The sequence below is a fragment of the Chamaea fasciata genome, unplaced genomic scaffold (assembly GCF_029207755.1).
Source record: "Chamaea fasciata isolate MVZ Bird 193981 ecotype frontalis unplaced genomic scaffold, bChaFas1.0.hap1 SCAF_1, whole genome shotgun sequence".
NCBI lineage: Eukaryota > Metazoa > Chordata > Aves > Passeriformes > Sylviidae > Chamaea > Chamaea fasciata.
The window spans coordinates 42,005,613-42,022,900 of NW_027094086.1; the positions used below are offsets into that span (position 1 = coordinate 42,005,613).

At 37.4% G+C, this 17,288-nt stretch overlaps 1 long non-coding RNA gene across 2 annotated transcripts in view; it reads right to left on the reverse strand.

Annotated features, from left to right (window-relative positions):
- The window catches only part of LOC136302030 (uncharacterized), a 53,430-nt gene that overhangs the window by 26,080 nt on the left and 10,062 nt on the right, over window positions 1-17,288 (reverse strand). For both annotated transcript variants that reach the window (XR_010723988.1, XR_010723987.1), the window contains exon 2: window positions 12,898-12,944. This is a non-coding gene — a long non-coding RNA (uncharacterized lncRNA). The remainder of the gene's footprint in view (window positions 1-12,897; window positions 12,945-17,288) is intronic.

Sequence of the window (17,288 nt, forward strand, 5' to 3'; positions counted from 1 at the left end):
ACACAGCATATTTCTTCTTTTTTAATTTCTTTTAATTCACCATGGAATGAAGAAGCTGTTCATAAAAAGACATTGTGCTCTTGAGTCATCCTTGGTCTGTAGTCCATAGTCAACCTCACCCCGTTTTCTGCAGCTCTGCTGTCTAGCCAGTTAGTCCCTGCTCTGTGTTTGTGTGTGATTGTCCCTTCCTGGAAACAGTGCTTCACACAATTATTTACTGACACTCCTTTCAGATCATTCTTCCAATTTTTCACCATAACTTTCAATATCCGTTATGCCTTAGAAAGCCCCTACAATCCCCCTCATTCTCAGGACATTGGAGAGTTTGTTGTGACAGTCTATACACTCATCCAAAACACTGACCAGGATAGATTTACCAACTACCCGTTTTAATAATAGCTACTCACACCTGTTTCAAAACATTGACTTTCAGTCACTTTGTAATACTTTCATTTAGGTAATTTTCCTTTAATTTGCTTGTGAGAAAACTGTATGAGGATGAGTCAAAATGCAAGATTAACATATATATCGTATGTACTCCATCCCTTTATTTACAAAAAGGGATACCTTGTCAAAGAAAACAATTAGAATGCCTTGACATTCTTTTTCCTGATAAATCCTTATTGGGTTTTTTTTTCTTATCATCCCTAAGTAATTATAAATTGACTGCTTAGTAAATTGTTTCAGTATCTTTCCCATTATTGATATGAGGCCAGCTGGACTTAATTTTTCAAGTCTTCATCTCTCTGTTTAAAAGGCAGGCTTCTTTAGAGCATCATTTTTTTATTAGTATTCCCAAAAGGTATTCAGTAATGTTATAGGGGCTTCTTTACTAGTTCTGTTACCTGTTCCTTATTAGTGAGAAAAAAGCAACAGAGATGTTACATGGAGGTGTTTTGAATTATGTTCTCAACCAATAAGATATAGGTATACCACTTTTATCCCTTTTATGAACAATAATACCAAGTGAAACAAGGAAAAAAAAGTCTCTTTAAGATATGACAACAGATCTTTCTCAGAACGGTGAGCAAAAGTCTCTATAGGCAACATTTCTGATAAGAAAAGTATGATTTCTTCATCTAAATTACTCCTAAAATTTTATCACTTTCTTCAGACTAGCAATTGGACTATGATGTCCAAACATCCAGTCTCTCTAGGCTTCCCTAGAAGTGCCTTAATCAGTGGTCTATTAACTGTATTCATATTCTACTTAATGAAGCAATACAGCTGTTTTAGTTCTTACAATTAAATTTTGTAGGGGACGAGAGGACAGTGGAAAGTTTCTGAACCCTTCTGTGTCCTATAGCAAAATCTGGTTCAATTTAATCACATTAATTAATCTTCACTACTTACACTCTGTAAGTGCCAGAAGCCTTTGTTAAGGATCTCAGGCTTATTATTTTATATACTTCAAGTTCTTGTTGAATATCTCTTTTCTTTGCCCTCGAGTATCAGTGTAGCCCCTGAGTGAACCTAGTCTTGCTTTAATTTTGCCATTTTCTCCCTCAGTTACATTGGTAAAATGTCAAATTGTGTTTTTTCTGGCAAACACAAACCCTCTGAAACTGCAGAGAAGATAAATACTTCTGCCAGTCTCCTAAAGTCTGCGAAAAGATAATTAGAAGGTAAATGAGACAATAAAAAGTGTTCATTCATTTATCCATTTATTCTCCACATGTAAAAGTTTAAATTCAACTAAACAGAGGTGCCTCAGCTCTGAGACCTGTCCCCTTGCTCTGTGAGCATGCAAAACTCTTGACAAAGCCTTTCAGTTGGGCAGGGACATAGGAGAGCTGAGAAATATGTGTCTTCATCAGTGATCCTACTGATTGCCTTTCACAATGGTCTATTTTCTGCCAATTGCACTGGGAAGACAGAGAGAGATCCCTAGTAGAATGCTTACATGAAAAATATTAATATGAATAAATATGGACAAAATCTTACCAGCATGATCAGCTAGAGGACAAGGACCTTTTCAGTCAAAAATTACTTCTACCCACCACTCTAAGAGCCATACTTTTAAAGTTCTTCTATAACATACCTCAGAAATGATCTCCACAATAGAAAAGCGGCAGTTAAAAAGTTTCAGAGCTGTTACTGAGGAGAAAAATGTTAAGACAGACTTTTTTTTCACTACTGTTCCAGCATTTTTTAGCACTTAGATGATGAACACCATAAATTTTTAAATACCAGTGCTTAATTTCATGAGAAATCATGTATTTATCCAGAAATGGGTTTCATAAACACCTTTAAGGAACTAGGCCTTTATGTCCAAACACAGATGAAATATGCCACCTAAACAGACAATATGCGCCAAGTGGAGATTTTCTCAGTTTAGGTGGGACACCATTACTGACTTTCTCCGTTCCTACTGAAGGCATGCAGGACAATAGCTTGAATCTGCTTCATCAGGGTAAACAGAAGATGTAACTGTAGTCATGGTCTTGGTACCACTTTCTTATGTTTCCATTCTCAAAAGTCACAAAATTCAGGCATCAAGAAGGCTTCCAAACTCTGGAGCCAAAACCCAAATGAAATGTTTGAAGATAGGTCAGATATCGTTATACATGACTAAATTCAAAACTTCTGTTACAGCTGTCTACTGTCAATGCTTTTTCTTTACAAGTAATGCTGACAGACTATTATATTTGTGTCTTAACAATGTTAAACAATTGAACATATATTCAACTTCCAAAGTTTCTGTCCTCCAGCAATGTCTACAGCCTCAGGGTTTAACCTAAACTTATCTCCTGCTAAAACATGCAAATCTAGACACAAAAAGATCACACAACATCTTCACTGTTGGTAAAGCCAATTTGTCCTCTGGTTTTGCTGTAAATTCAAAGGGAGTAGAAACACCAATCTACCTTTCCACATTATTGACCTAGTATTTGATTTGGCAATATTTAAAGCTCATTGAGCTAATGATCTTACCAGTTCTGTGTTCTATATCACAGCATGAATTACAGAGCAATAATTCATACTCAAAAAACCCACTCATCCTTGATCTTTTGGCATGGTGCCTCAAACATGGTGCTACCTTTGAAGTATGTTGCATGTTGCTGTGTCTTGCTATTTATCGTATTTTTTACTACGATTGGAACTGCAAGTGTTCCAGGCTGAAGAATTTCAATAACCTGAATTGGCATATCTACTGTAAAGCCTGATTCACTTAGGAAACTCCTAATTTGTACTTAATAGCTCCATTCTACATTCACATACAGGACACAGATTCAAGCTAGAATCTGGAAATAAAAAATTGTCAGTCGGTCTTTATGAGTCATAATCTAACCTTTCACATAGGCTTCAAATTATCTATTGGAACTTTTAAAAAGAAAACACTGAAGGATGAATTTTTGGAAATTTTACTGGGAGAAAACTAGCTAGATTTTTACGCTTATCTAGAAGAAAACAGACCATAAAAGTCATTGCATCTTAGCAAAGGCAGCCTATTTCAGCACACAGGAATAATTTAAAATCACTCTATCAAAACTTTATATTCTTTCTTTACAAGATCAGTCATGTCAAAATACTTATATATATATATATATATATATATATATATATATATATATATATATATATATATATATATAAAATAAGGGGGGAGGGTTATAATTTTAAATTCCTCTTAAATTTTATTTTTAATTTCCAAAGATTTTCTCCTTACACAAGCATGTATAAAGAACTTCTACTGAACAAAAGTTAGCCTTGAGCATAATGTTGAAGTGTACTTAAAGACAAAATTTTGATGTCAGGTGCTTAAATTCAGTACCTCAGCACAAACTTCTAAGACTGAGCCCACTATAGGCTCTGTAAGAGTCAGGACCACAGAAAAAGTAGTCATCCTGTTCCAACATCCAGTACCTAGGCATCAGATTATTAAGTAGTAACACATGTCACCTACATGGAAAAATATTCTAGAGAAATAATCTAGAGTTGGTTACTTTGAATTGAAATATCATAGGGGGAAAAAAGCAAAAAATTTCTTCCTATTTCAGATTTTTAATATTTACCCAGATCTAACAGACCTCAACCACGTTTGATTTAACTGAAGTTTGTCGTAAGTGGAATTTTTTATTGCAATGTTTACTTGTACTACTTAGATAAGCCCTCAGAAATTATAACAACAAAAAAGCATGTAATACTCAGAGGTAACAGGTCACTGTAGTTGTGCAAATGATGGTTAGCAATAACTGTCTGCTCAGGTGTCTACTGAGTCTCATTTGATCCAGCAGGGTTGAGAGTATGCTTTTCTCAGCAGCCTTCCGGGTCAAGTAAGAGATGTAAGTATAAGCTGAGAGCACCTTCTCTTAAGTTAGTGATTTCCTGCTGCCATATGTCTGGGACAAAAGGCAGATTCAGATGATAACTTCTCCCTTCCAGCTCTCAAGACAACAAGACAGGTGGGCAGTGAGTGGCTGGCGCCCACACACTCCTTCTGCTGGCTCCTTGCCTCCTCCTCCCCCACTCAGCCCTCCAGCATCAGAGGTGAAATGTGGCAGGTTTTAGTTCTGGGGTTTTTTGAGCTCTCTCAGATCTGCAACATGACACATCATGTCTGCCTGATGCTCATGCACTGTTCTCCATAAGACTGGGTTAGAACAAAAGTCTATTATTTCATTTTGAGACTCATGTCTTAGATCATCAGAAGATTGTGACATGCTTCAAGGTTTGACAAAACAAAGAATCAATTTGTTAGAAAAACAGAACAGATCCCTTCAGTAGAAATCTCTCACTTTCATTTTAATACACGGCAAATAGACCTTCTTTCTGATAAGCCTTGGTTGGCAATGAGAATGCAAGACTCATTAGGGTCACGAGGCACAATGAATTCTGCCCTTGTAGTTTGAGGTGTTTCCTTTAGAAAGCTCCATAGAGCGTTGATCCTTCAGCCAATTCCCCTTGTTCTTCGGGCCATAAAATTACTCCACTGCCCTCTAACAACTTCAAAATTGTTGTAAAGAAACACAAGGTTTTGTACTGCCCAGGGCCCCTTCAAAAGCAGTGAATTTGGTAGAGAAAACTCAACAGACCACACCCACAGTACAGAGGAAAGCAAACCAGGAGCTTCCCCCCACAGCTTTAGTCTGATACATAACAATAATAAAAAGCAAGCCCCTTCCTAACCTTGTTTTAGCAGTCAATTTAAGTAGCTCAATAATAAATTGCATTTCAAGGAAAATTTTTAACATTGGTTGTTTATGAGGCTTTTCCATCTCTGCCCTCAATAGCATTCACAAAGTTCTCTTTAATGTATTCATTTATTGGATTATTCTTTGGTTTCTTTACTGATCTTTTAATGAAGCTGCAAATGAAAATCAGATTTTAAACTGTTCAGTACAGGAATTAGTAACTTTGTCACAGTTTGCTTTCTGTTGGTTTGTTATCCATGTGATAATTTTCTTATACAAGCTAATACGAATCAATCTTTACAGAAAAAGCTCATGACCTAGTGAAGCAAATGCTTTAGCAAAAGTTTACTTGTAACTCCCAGCTTCTCTTCCTTGCTTAAAGACAAACCAGTTCTCTCTTATAAAAAGTAAAAAAAAACGGTCCAGGCAACTGGCTTCTGCTGCAGACTTCCCTCCAGTGGAAAGTATTTATTTGGTGACCATGGTCAAGTTAAAGGTTACAGAGACCTGACCACAGGGATTTCTTGAGATCCAAGGGAAAAAGTATTCTTATACTGTATAGCACCTGGAATGGGAAGAACAAAGTGAGTAGCAGAAAGCGGCTTCTCCACAGTTGCATGCATGTCTAAAGATTGGTCCTGCCCTGCAAATCAGCCACTTAAATAGTCTTTCTCTTTCCTACAGTTCCACTGATGACAACCAGAACTCTGGAGAAAAAGGCCTACTGCAGTCACTTTTGCCAAGTATTCTTTTTTGTGCTCTTCTTTAACTGTAAGAGGTGTTGGGCTCTTCCCAATTGCTCATCCAAAGATATTTTTAAGAAACATTTCAGAAGTACATGCTATTTCACATTTCTACTGCTCCAGCAGAAATAGCAATACATACGTATATAGACATACACATATATCTGCATGAATATATGTATGTATGTACATGTATGCACATATACATCTATTAGACTTCAACACTAGGTTATCCTATTCAATAAACAAAAGAATATCACAGAGTTTTGCTCATGGTGATAGGAATGAGATTGGCAGTTTCCTCAGGACAATCAAGAAATAATCTCTGCTTGGGGCCATTGGCAGCCCCTTGACACATCTACATTACCATCATGTCTTTGTTGTAGCAGAGTATGACACTGAAGATCCTATAAGAAACTGCAACTCTGCATTCATGTTCTGTAATATTAAAAATTATAGAATCAATTAACTCATGGCTGGGGGAGAAATCACAGAAGAAACCAAAGATATACTTTAATTAAGCAACAATATCATTGCTTAGAAGTCATTCTGCAAACCCATCCATCTTTCAAGAAAAAATGTCCCTGGAAAAAAGTATTATTATAATATTTAGAAACACAGTTCACTAATCATGCATGGGTCTGTCTTTCATTAATGATGTTTCCAAAACTTACCAAGGTATTCATTATCTCTCAAGTCAGTGGTTCAGACCTTGTCTGCCTGGGATCTCATGCTTCATGGTAGCATACATGTAGAAAATCAATTTTGCACTTAGAAAATAGGGCATTCAGAAGATCATTTGATCACAAGTAGTCAAAGAACTAAAAATGCTAACTTTTTATGTAGAAAAAGTACAGGCTTACATTTCAGACAAAAAAAAAATCATAGCAGAGTCAAACTTTATCAGATTTATAGTCATTTACACTTTCAGTCATTAATTCAATTTCCGAAACAGTGATTAGCGTAAACTTTCGAACTATCGAGTTTTAAATTAGAATATACAGTACTACCAGTGAGATCTTCAAAGTAATAATCAATAATAATGTAACAAGAAATTTATCCTAATGTTTTCATCACTGTACATCTGATCATGTGCCCAAAATGGGATATTTTTCCCGCTCTGAAGTGTCAGGTTCAATGTACACATTTCAGGCAACACATGAAAAACACTTCTGGGAAACAATCAAGGTTTTGTGCTCTTTACTGAACTTAATAATAGTATTTCAGGTAAAAAGTTCATGTTTTACAGTGCTGGAGTGTGGCATGCAATGAGTTTCAATGAGGAGCTTTCTACAGGTTTTTAGTTTTTCCTGAGTTTTGTAGTCCCTCCCAGTAGGAAGAGAACTCCATGTTGGGAGCCTGACAGGGTTGCATGTTTTTACGAGAAAGGAGGAAATGTTCTTGACATGTAAAACCAGGAGTGTTTACCCAATCGTGAAACTGTGATCACAGCATTTAATCCCTTGGAAATAAGAAGACACATTTCCCCAGGCTGAGAATGAGCACAGAGGACATATAGACCAGTATGAAAGTAAGGAGTGAGGTCTGATGCAGGTTGAGGAAGGGGCATAAACATTAGTAAAAGAGCATAAGCACCAGTGAAAAAGACTGGAAGATGAAAAAAGCTACTAGAATATGCGAAGGCAGGAAGTGTAGCATTGCAAGAGAGTAGAGCGGCGTAGTCAGCAAAACCCTGAACAGTGACAGCAAGAACCCAGAAAACGCAGGAATTTCCTGGACCCAAAAAGGGGCAAATTTTAATAGCAGGATGGTGGAGAAATCTGATATTTTCATACATCTACACAAGAAGAAATCTTAATATTTGCAAAAATATAGCTATATGTGTACATGAAGGAGGCAGGAGATTAGGCAGAAGAGGTAAATATTTAAATAGTCCACTTACCGCTATGAGTAACCAGAAATTTTTCTAGAAGTGATAGCAAGAGAAAAGATGTCAGTTCTATGAATGGTTTCCGACATACTCAGCCATACCAAAGTGAACACAGAATAAAAGAAAAAGAAAAAAAAAAAAAGAAAAAAAAAAAAAAAAAGAAAAAAAAAACCAAGATCAGACTGTATTATGCCCCTCTCCCAACCTCAGATGCAGACACAAGTGCAGCATTATTTTTATTTTTTTTTTAACACAGGAATAAGATGCCAGTCCTTCAGCAGCAATCATGTAGTATTAACCTAAATTCAAGATTCATATTCAAGACAATACAAGATTCTTGTGCCTTGGTGCGTACATAAAACCCAGGCTTCTGTCTGTGCATAGTCAATGAGCTAAAATGTAGAAAATATGCATTTCTGCAGCCATGCAGCCTCACTCTCCTGAGAGGTATCTAGCCTGGACTATAGCTGGAGGGAGTGAAGGTAATGTACTTCAGCTAGTTTACTGCTCTGCTCCAGGATGACAATTCATGCATTTACAATTCAAGCTAAGGTAGAAAAATATAAATCAAATACCATATAAATTAATTTCTCTTCTGAAAAAGACATGATAAAACACGGGTTTTTCCTGACACTGAAAGTGAACAGGAGTTTATGCTGTAGTTATGTACTGTGTATAATAGTAATTACCAATCTTCCCCGGTGAATTTTAAGACATTTTGTTATCTCTAACAGGCAAGTTTTGTCACATCAGGTTGCAATGCAGAAGAGAAAATACAGAAAGAGTTAATTGGTAAGTGCCTCCTGTGCCCATAGATACTGTCTGCTCTGATGGCAAAGGCTTTGCAGTGAAAGAAGCCAGAGTAACCTACTGGAACAGGAAGAGGCTGGTAGCAATTAATGGGGAAGTTTGTTTCTGCTCTGCAGAAAGGCAATTGTCTAGTTAATCTCTTTCCTGCGGGGACTAACAATGACCTGCGCCCAGCAACACTGGACTGTTGTGTGACACTTTGCCTTCTGTGGGTTGAGAGCCAGCCAAATACCTCGCACCGCTCAGCTCACAACCATACTATTTTAAGACTTCCTCCTCCATAGAATTCCTTTGGTCCCGCTTGTTAGATGCCCACTTAAAATATATTTAGGGCAAGGACAGGTCCATGTTTCCTACTACATACTGTGCTTTTTCTTCTGCTGCTTTTTTCCACTGCCATGGTTCAGGGCAAGGGCTGAATTTCTACCTGTATTAAATAAGCAGCAGGTACTAGAGATGCTATGTTTTGTTATAGGATAATGAACACTAACTCCAAACCACAGAGAAAGCTGAAAAGTCACATTAGATTTTGTAGTTCAGCAAGTATTTGGACTTCTTTTGACAGTTTTCTGTATTTCACACTTAGTCATACATGCCACTAAGTTTAAATTACATGAATTAAAAACTGTTTGGCAATCTTCCATTGTGTGGAACTCTGTGGCAGGGCATCATTTAAGAAGCTTACTGTCGGACCAGTGCCATGATATGCAGACATGCCTGACAGCTGAATTCAGGCTTTTTCATGTTGTGGCTTACATTTTAATTACTTTGAAGAGTACTGTACTAAAAAGGAAATGCCAGATAGACTGTATCATGGCAGCCAGGGGAATATTGCAAAGCATCAGAACCTTCTGAGGTGAAACAACAATCAATGTGGGGAATGCTGGGTGGAGGAAGGGTTCAGGGATTATAACAAACTTAGTAATAAAAAAAAAAAAAAATTGTAAACAGCCCCTACTGCATGATCATTGCATTAGACAACATTGTTTTACCAGAAACCCAAAGGCAAAATTTGTATTGTAATTTTCATAGCATAAATGATTAGGCAAATTGCTAAAAATTTCTTTAAAGACCAAAACTTAAAAAATCAACATAAGAGACGAAAAATTTTTTGACTGTCCTTTCTTAAATGCTAAACATTAGGAAAACACCACAACCAGTCAGTTAAAAATTGATACTTTTTTCACTCATCAAAACACTAAGTGAGCATTTTTAAAACACAGTGAGGAAAAACTTTACCAGCTCCATGCAGAGAAAAGCATCAAGGAAGAATGAAGAGCTGACATTGTACAAAGATAGATGATATGCACAGGAAGGTACTCGTGTTTAGAAAGCTGAATATACAGAAAACTAATTGTGATATCCTTTCCTTTCTACTCAACTAATACGTGGACAAGTGAACCATGCTTATTTCTCCATTAGATGCTTCATTTCAACCTATATGAGAAGTGTACTCCATTATTTCCACCATTTGTACCACCCAACATGGTTCAAAATACAATTCAGTATGAGTTTCACAGGTTATGATCCATTCACTGCCCTTGATCTGGGTGAGGAACTCCCATTGATCTCAGAGAGAAATGAGAGAACGAGAAAGCCCTCAAAAATAAGCTGCAGACCAATCCTGCAGCAGCAGGAAACGGACTAGATCAATGAACATGTCTGTTCCATCTCTAATTTCTATGATTAAAGTATTTGATCAAAGGCAACACAAGGCTCTAAGCATTACCACATTCAAAGAAGGAACCATGTCCAAGGACTAACACATTTCAGTAAGTGAGAGGCAAATGCCTTAGAAATTCCTCCAGTCAACGGCTGCAGTTCCCTTGAATTTTGCCAGGTTATTCTTCTATGTAGAGGAAATCAAAGCTTGTTGTATAGACCTTCTAATTCTTGACAGACTATATCAGGTCTCCCTCCACCAATGTTATTTTTAGAAAAGGGGAATGTAATTTGTATCACTCTGAAAAGAATTCTACTAAAGTTGAATCCAGACAAAGGTACTTACTGTTTTAATTATCACTTGCAAAAAAATCTGATATAATGAAAGTTCAAAGTAAAATAAAGGCTCTTACGGAGCGGAAACAGATATATTATTCACGTAAGAAACACATATGATTAGGTCCTGGTTGTTCAGTTAGAAATGTGTGAAGCAATGAGCTATATGGGAATGACTGCCTACCTGCATCTTTTCCACTAACTTTTCAACAGTCCAGAGGATCAAGGCCTGGCTTGAGTTCTGAGGCAACACCATGACAATAATTCACCCTTCAGCAGACTCCTGTGCCTGGATGTCAGAAAGCAAAGAGTGATTCAGGACACCTACAAGGGCTTCCAGATCCTCAACCTTGCACAATTCTTGAAGTCAAGATTACATTCAGGCCATGTTGCAGAGGAATATGGTTTTATCAGTGCCTATTTATCCCACTTTTTTTGTTGGGAACTTTCTGCAAGGCAGATCATGATCTTGAAGCCAGACTCTAGAATGGACATTTAAATCCATTTAGGCATGTTTGTGGATCAAAATGCATCTTAGAGGTCTGCAGTTTTGAGTTTCTCTGGAATTTGCAGGTAGCTTGTGTTGCTGGTGCTTCCTCATACCGCCACAAACTATTACTTGAAGGGTTCACAGAAAGGAAAAGGGTCAGAGAAAGGAAGGGTTGTTGCTGTATGGAGGTTTTCCTTCTACTTCAGATGTCACTGTGAAGTTTACCTCTGTAGAAGCCCACCACTCTTTCTTGTTTCAAGATTCTAGAAGCCTATTTAAATCCACAGGTTTCTACCAGCACATCCAGCAATATAGAATCACTGACATGAAAATTCCACTCATGCTGAAATGAGAATAAATTCCTGGCAGGATGTACATTTTTTCCATACCTAGAATTTCTGTCTGTGTTTCCAAGAGTGCATATTCCATTTTACCTTCCTAACTCTTTCCCTTACACTTTGTAGCTTGCTAACACTTGGCATGGTACACACTTTTGCAAAGAAGAGGGTAACAATAGCATATATTTATAACAATACACTTCAATTAACAAAATATTGATGTCTGCTAATTCCATAAATAGGCTAGCAATTGCTGAACTGAGGTCCAGAAGAGTAAGGATATTATGATGAAATTTATGCTTTTGGGGTCATTCTGACATGACTAGTTTATTAAGACATGCAAATGAAGGTTTCAACCAAAATTAGTGGAAGAAGGAATCTGTTCCAACAATTTACAAGAGACAGGATCTTTGTTGTGCTCCTGTTTTAGGGTCCTGTTGGCTATCCATATAGTATCCATGTTCATGCAAATTTTGTACAAAAATCCTTCCTCATTATAAAATGTTTGGGATGATCACCCAACCAACTAGCATAAATTATGCAAAAGCCACACTCAAACAGAATGAATGACAGGATAACCACCTGTTTCATTGGGTTCCTCTTCTTCTTCCTTCTCCTTCCTCCTCCTTCTCCTTCCCTCTTTCAAGCCCCACACACTTTTCAGCAAATCACTGAATTGTCTCCACTGGCTTTCCGACTGCCATGGTTTTATTATGCTTACAATCATTTTGTGTTCTAGTGCTTGATTATACACAGAGACTCAGATTAAATACATTGATAGCAATCACCCTTGAAGGTATAACTAGGCACAAAGCAAATTGTTTTTTCATGCACGTTTTAATAGCTGCTCCATTTTATATGGCACATTCTTGGCTCCTGAAGGTGATCAGAAAAGGGCTCTTACTCTGAGGAGGGAGCATACACTGTAGCGTCACACAGAACACTTCAGCGGGTGAACAAGTTCTAACAATAGCATGGCAGAGCAAGGGCTGTTAAAAACGGCTTCTAATTTTACTCATCTGGAACAGTACTGTTCAGATCTTTATTTTTATCCTTCTTTACTCTGGGGACAAGGTGTTAACTCATTGGAAGGGTTTGGCCCTTGAAGTTCCACCACAGAACAGCCACAAGACAATTGCTCTTTCTGTTTGTCTTTCTTTACCATGAGTTACTCAAATCTTCAATTAACTAAACAGAGAAGTGGCAATCATGTCACTGTGAGACACTGGAGACTTGCAGTCAGTAATCCCCAGGAAGCAGCCTGACAACTTTGGCAACTAAGGCCTAACACAAGATTGCATGTCATTTTCCAAACAGATATTTCAGATTCTTCAGGATGCTGTTTCTGGATATATTTTGGCTCTAACTTCAATGATTTTTAAAATCATCATTGTTTCTATTCCCGAAATAAAAATATCTTGCTTATTAGACATCTTTTCCCTTCTGGAATTTAAATACAATTTCACTTCTGTTTATTGTAACAGATACTCACCAATGTTTTTCAAATGTATTGTGCAGACTTGGCCGGACAATTTTGATCTATTTATAAAACAGAGAAAGTAATCAGAAATTCTAGAAATTTAAGCATAGATACAACATCTTACAAAACCAAGACTTTTCCTGCAAGAGAAGATTTCTTTTACCTCTACTGTCAGTTCTAGGGGACATTTGTGATAGAAAAGCATTGATGATACAACAAAACATAATCAAGAATAGTAAAGTATCACTGTAGTTCACCTATGGAAAGAATTGTAACAAGGAAAATGAAAATATCTTGACAGTGAAGTTGGTTTTAGCAGAAAAAAAATAATTTTAGGGGTTTTTTTAACTAAAAGTTGAAAATTTAGAAATTAAGATGAACGGTTATAAGAAAATATTTTAAATACTAAAATTGAATACTTCTTTGCTGCAAACTTTTTTCATTGTCAGCTGACACTTATGTCAATTTTTTGTCCTTAGATCACGTGGGCAGTAATCCCCTTTTCCTTCTGAACTTCTGTAACTGAAATAACGCTTGGAAAATAAATATTGCAAAACTGAATCTCGTGAATTAAAAAAAAAAATCTACTTTGATTCTGTTTCCAGCCATTTCCATATGAGTATCATTATGTCAATTTAGCACTTTTAACTTTACCAATATCTACCAGCACAGGAGAACTTTGGGGATAATGTTCATTTTCAAGAATAATGAAAGTGTCAGCTTTGGTCTCATGTGAAATATTGACAAACTCAGGCTGCAGTTCAGAGTATTCCCATTCAAAAATCAATGAACTTGTGTTTTAACTCCCATTTCCTTGAGTGTCTGAGCTGTTGGCCTTGTGTGTGAACTTCTCCCTTAGCTTCCAGTTTGCCTCTACCTCTCTTTGCCTGGAAGACTTGTGTGGTCCATGTTAGCTCTGGGGCCTTCCTGGTATTCCTTCTAATTTATCATGTTTTGCAGGAACAACCAGTTTATTAGTCTTTTTCTCTTCATTGCAGAAATTATCTAATTTGGTCAATCAGTAAAAGCAGACTAGAAGAGAATTAAATGGAGCAATCACACAGTATTTGGTGTCCATCAGGTCATCTGTGTCTCGTTCTTGGTAACTGCTGCCAATTTCCTAGAGGGAAACTAAATATATGCAATATGACAAAGTAGACACCCTTTTTCACAGATCTCAATCTAATACCTGATAGGGATATAACTTCCTTCCATTGTGCAACTTCTTACGATGACAAACCCGTTGCCTCTTACTGTTTCTACAATCCTTTGTCAGCCTGTCCTGTTCTCTCTCCCCACTGAAGCCATACGGCTAGAAAGGTATCCGATCAGAGAACCATTTCTTTCCCTTCTCTTTCTGCCTTGCCCATGTGATCCAAGGAAATTGAAATAACTTACAACCACAACAAAACAGATGGTCTCCTTTGGAAACCTTTTTTTTCAATATTTGTAACTCTAGTCAAATGACTAGCCATGAAAAGAAGTAGTATGTAAAAGAATTAAAGCAATTGGAAGAAGAATGTTTCAGAGGAGCTAAGAAACAGAAGAGTCAGTGCAAATGTCCAGGTTTTATAGACCTCTTCCAGCCCTGCCAAACCATCTACAAATGTGTGAGTGGAACCAGTTGGATGAAGGATATTAGTATGCAAAATAAAAAGTACTCTATTTTTTCATATAACGAGTCTGCAGTCTCCCTTGTTCTCAATGTTCTGCAGTTCTGCCCTAAGCCTTTCTGTGCCATTCACTGTCAGGATCATTCAATAAGCCTAAGGTCATGGGACTTCACAGATCAGGCTTAAAATGAAGATGGAAAGTCCAAAACTAGCATCCTGCTTGTCTGTTCTAACAGTGAAAGTGAAAATTAAATGGGCATGGAAACTGGATTTCCTTGCATCCCTAGAAGTTTGCTACAGGCAGGCCGGATGTAGCTGTATTGCTGCTAACCGTGCTCTTTCTGTTATGTGGCTGAAGGAGGTCTGTCACTGCAGCAGTTTTCAGAAATAGTAACCTACTTTGAGAGTAAATATACTTTTTATAAAGTTTCAGGAAAATTGGAAGTAACCTTGCACTGTGATTTGATTTGGCACATCACCATTACACTGTAAGGAAGCTGTAGTGGATGGACACTGAAGTCCATCTTTTGCAGACAAAAATTATGAGACTGACCAGAAATGATTACACAGATTGGCTGAAGGTCTAATGAAGGATTTAGAAGAGGAGCCAAACAGACATGTAATATTCACTGAATGGCATCTACAGCTACTTGCTGTAATGATTTTCCAACCATAACAAGTCAAAGTTCGGAAGAGGAAAAACATTTATAACCAGCATCCAGAATAATGGAAAGTTCATACTTGTCTGTCTCCATTTTCCTGAGTCAATATCATCCTGCTACTTCTGCTTTCTCAATTAAGATGATTGCCATGAGATGGGAGCATTTCATGAATTGGTGATATAAATCAGGAGGACAACAATCAACAGAGGCGTGAAGAGATGAAATAGTTGCCAGTTTAGAGTAGCTTTGAGATATGATTCTAATTCAGTTTACACTATCAGCACAGTGGATTATAGGTGAGCGTGTTGTTTAAATCAGCACAGTGTGCTGGCATTTAGTTTCTAAAACTAGGAATTGTGGCTCAGAATTAATTCATAAAATCCTCAACCTGTTGACTTCTGACCTCCTCCTGAGGTACATTTGTCTTACAAGAGCTTTAAAATGTTGTAAAATGAAAGAGCCAGATGAACTCCAAAAGTCTGATTTTTTTTGCTACTGTTTTTCCACTTTGGTTGTTTTTCTCAACCCATTAATTCCAAAAATAGTCTAATGTTTAATCTTTATATTACAATTTGTTTATGAGAAGATGATGTCTGACTGATATTTGAACCACAAGAAATAACAAAATCTCATGCAGTAGAAATTTGAAATGTAAAACCCACGGGCCACACTCTTTGTCATAAGTTGACTCTCTGTAGACATCCATATTCTCTTTTTTCTCTTAGTATAATTTTTACTTTTCCCACCCAGGCAGATTACTTTTCATCATGGCCTAGTATGACATCATTCTTCCAAGAAAATGTAGGTTTGAAAAATTATACATTGTCATTACAGATTTATCAAGAACAATGTTCCAGGGAGCATCTGCAAATTTGGTGCAGGGAAAAATGGTCATTTCCTCTCATAAACATAGAAGAAATGGCAATATCCTGAATCTGTTCTGCGAAAATTCACTCCTTTTCACTGATGTTTTCTAGGTAGTAAAATTAGACCTCCGTCTGCCAATGTCAGGATGTATCATTCCATCTGTCAATGGCATTAGAAGGCAATGTGAATATCCAGAACAGTCAGCAGAAAACCATGTGCAACTCGATAGCAGTGGCACGGCAGAGAACAAGGAACTGCCTACAGACCCAAAAACACTGTTAGTGAAATCCCATTTATTGCCTCCAGTAGTCTTGACTTCTCCCCTCTCTGCTTTACATGCAATAGCTACTCCAACAAATGCAGTAAAACAATATTGGTCTCAAAATCAGTCTGAGAAGAGAATCAGACCTTAGTCTCCAAAAGTAGGTCAAGGACTCTGTTTGTCAATACAGGAAAATGTTGGAGCTGGCAGGCCATAAGCAGCAAATGGGCACAACCAGCCAGTGATACCAGCCGGTGGCACACAGCCATGCCCCAAAAGAAAGGTACTTTCAGAGTCTGGGCCCCAGAAGAGGAAATTAGTGGCCATATCTCTGGACACTCAAAATAAATCTTCTTCATCAGATCGCACTTTATATGCACTTGATTTTTCACTGGAGTTAAGTTTCCATTACCTTATTTTCCTTGCAGACTGAGGAAGAAAATACAAATTGAGTATTTTGGCACTTTAAATGAAAAAAACAGTGAATATGCAGCCTGAAGGAGCTCAGAAGGCTGATTTCTGTTCCCTCCAGTAGGTATAAGAAAAACAAAATAATGGAAGCTTGACCCAAGTAAGTGAATAAATTAATTTACTAGGGATAAGCTAATTTCTGTCTTGGACTGCCTGCAATTATGAATGTTTATTAACTAGTCTGTCTGGCTTTTGAAGGGGAAGAGTGCAGGAATCCCTGGAGCAATGCAGCTCAAACAGAATTATCAGTCAAAATATTAAAAAAATAAGTTCCAGCAGAATGCCAAACAGCACAAAACTTCCAGTGCTACTGGTGGGCTTAACGTTGCCTGAAGTGAGACAGCCTTGCACGCACAGTGGGCCTATTGAGTGCTCAGGAACCACTAGCACGAGTAAGGGGATGTCAGGAATGACTGGGTGCTCTGTCCTGCTGAGATAAAAAACAGGTGGTCAAAGCCCAATCCAGCAGCAGACGAAAGCATGTGAGTACACTTACTGACTTCAAAGGCACAGCCCACATGTTTAATG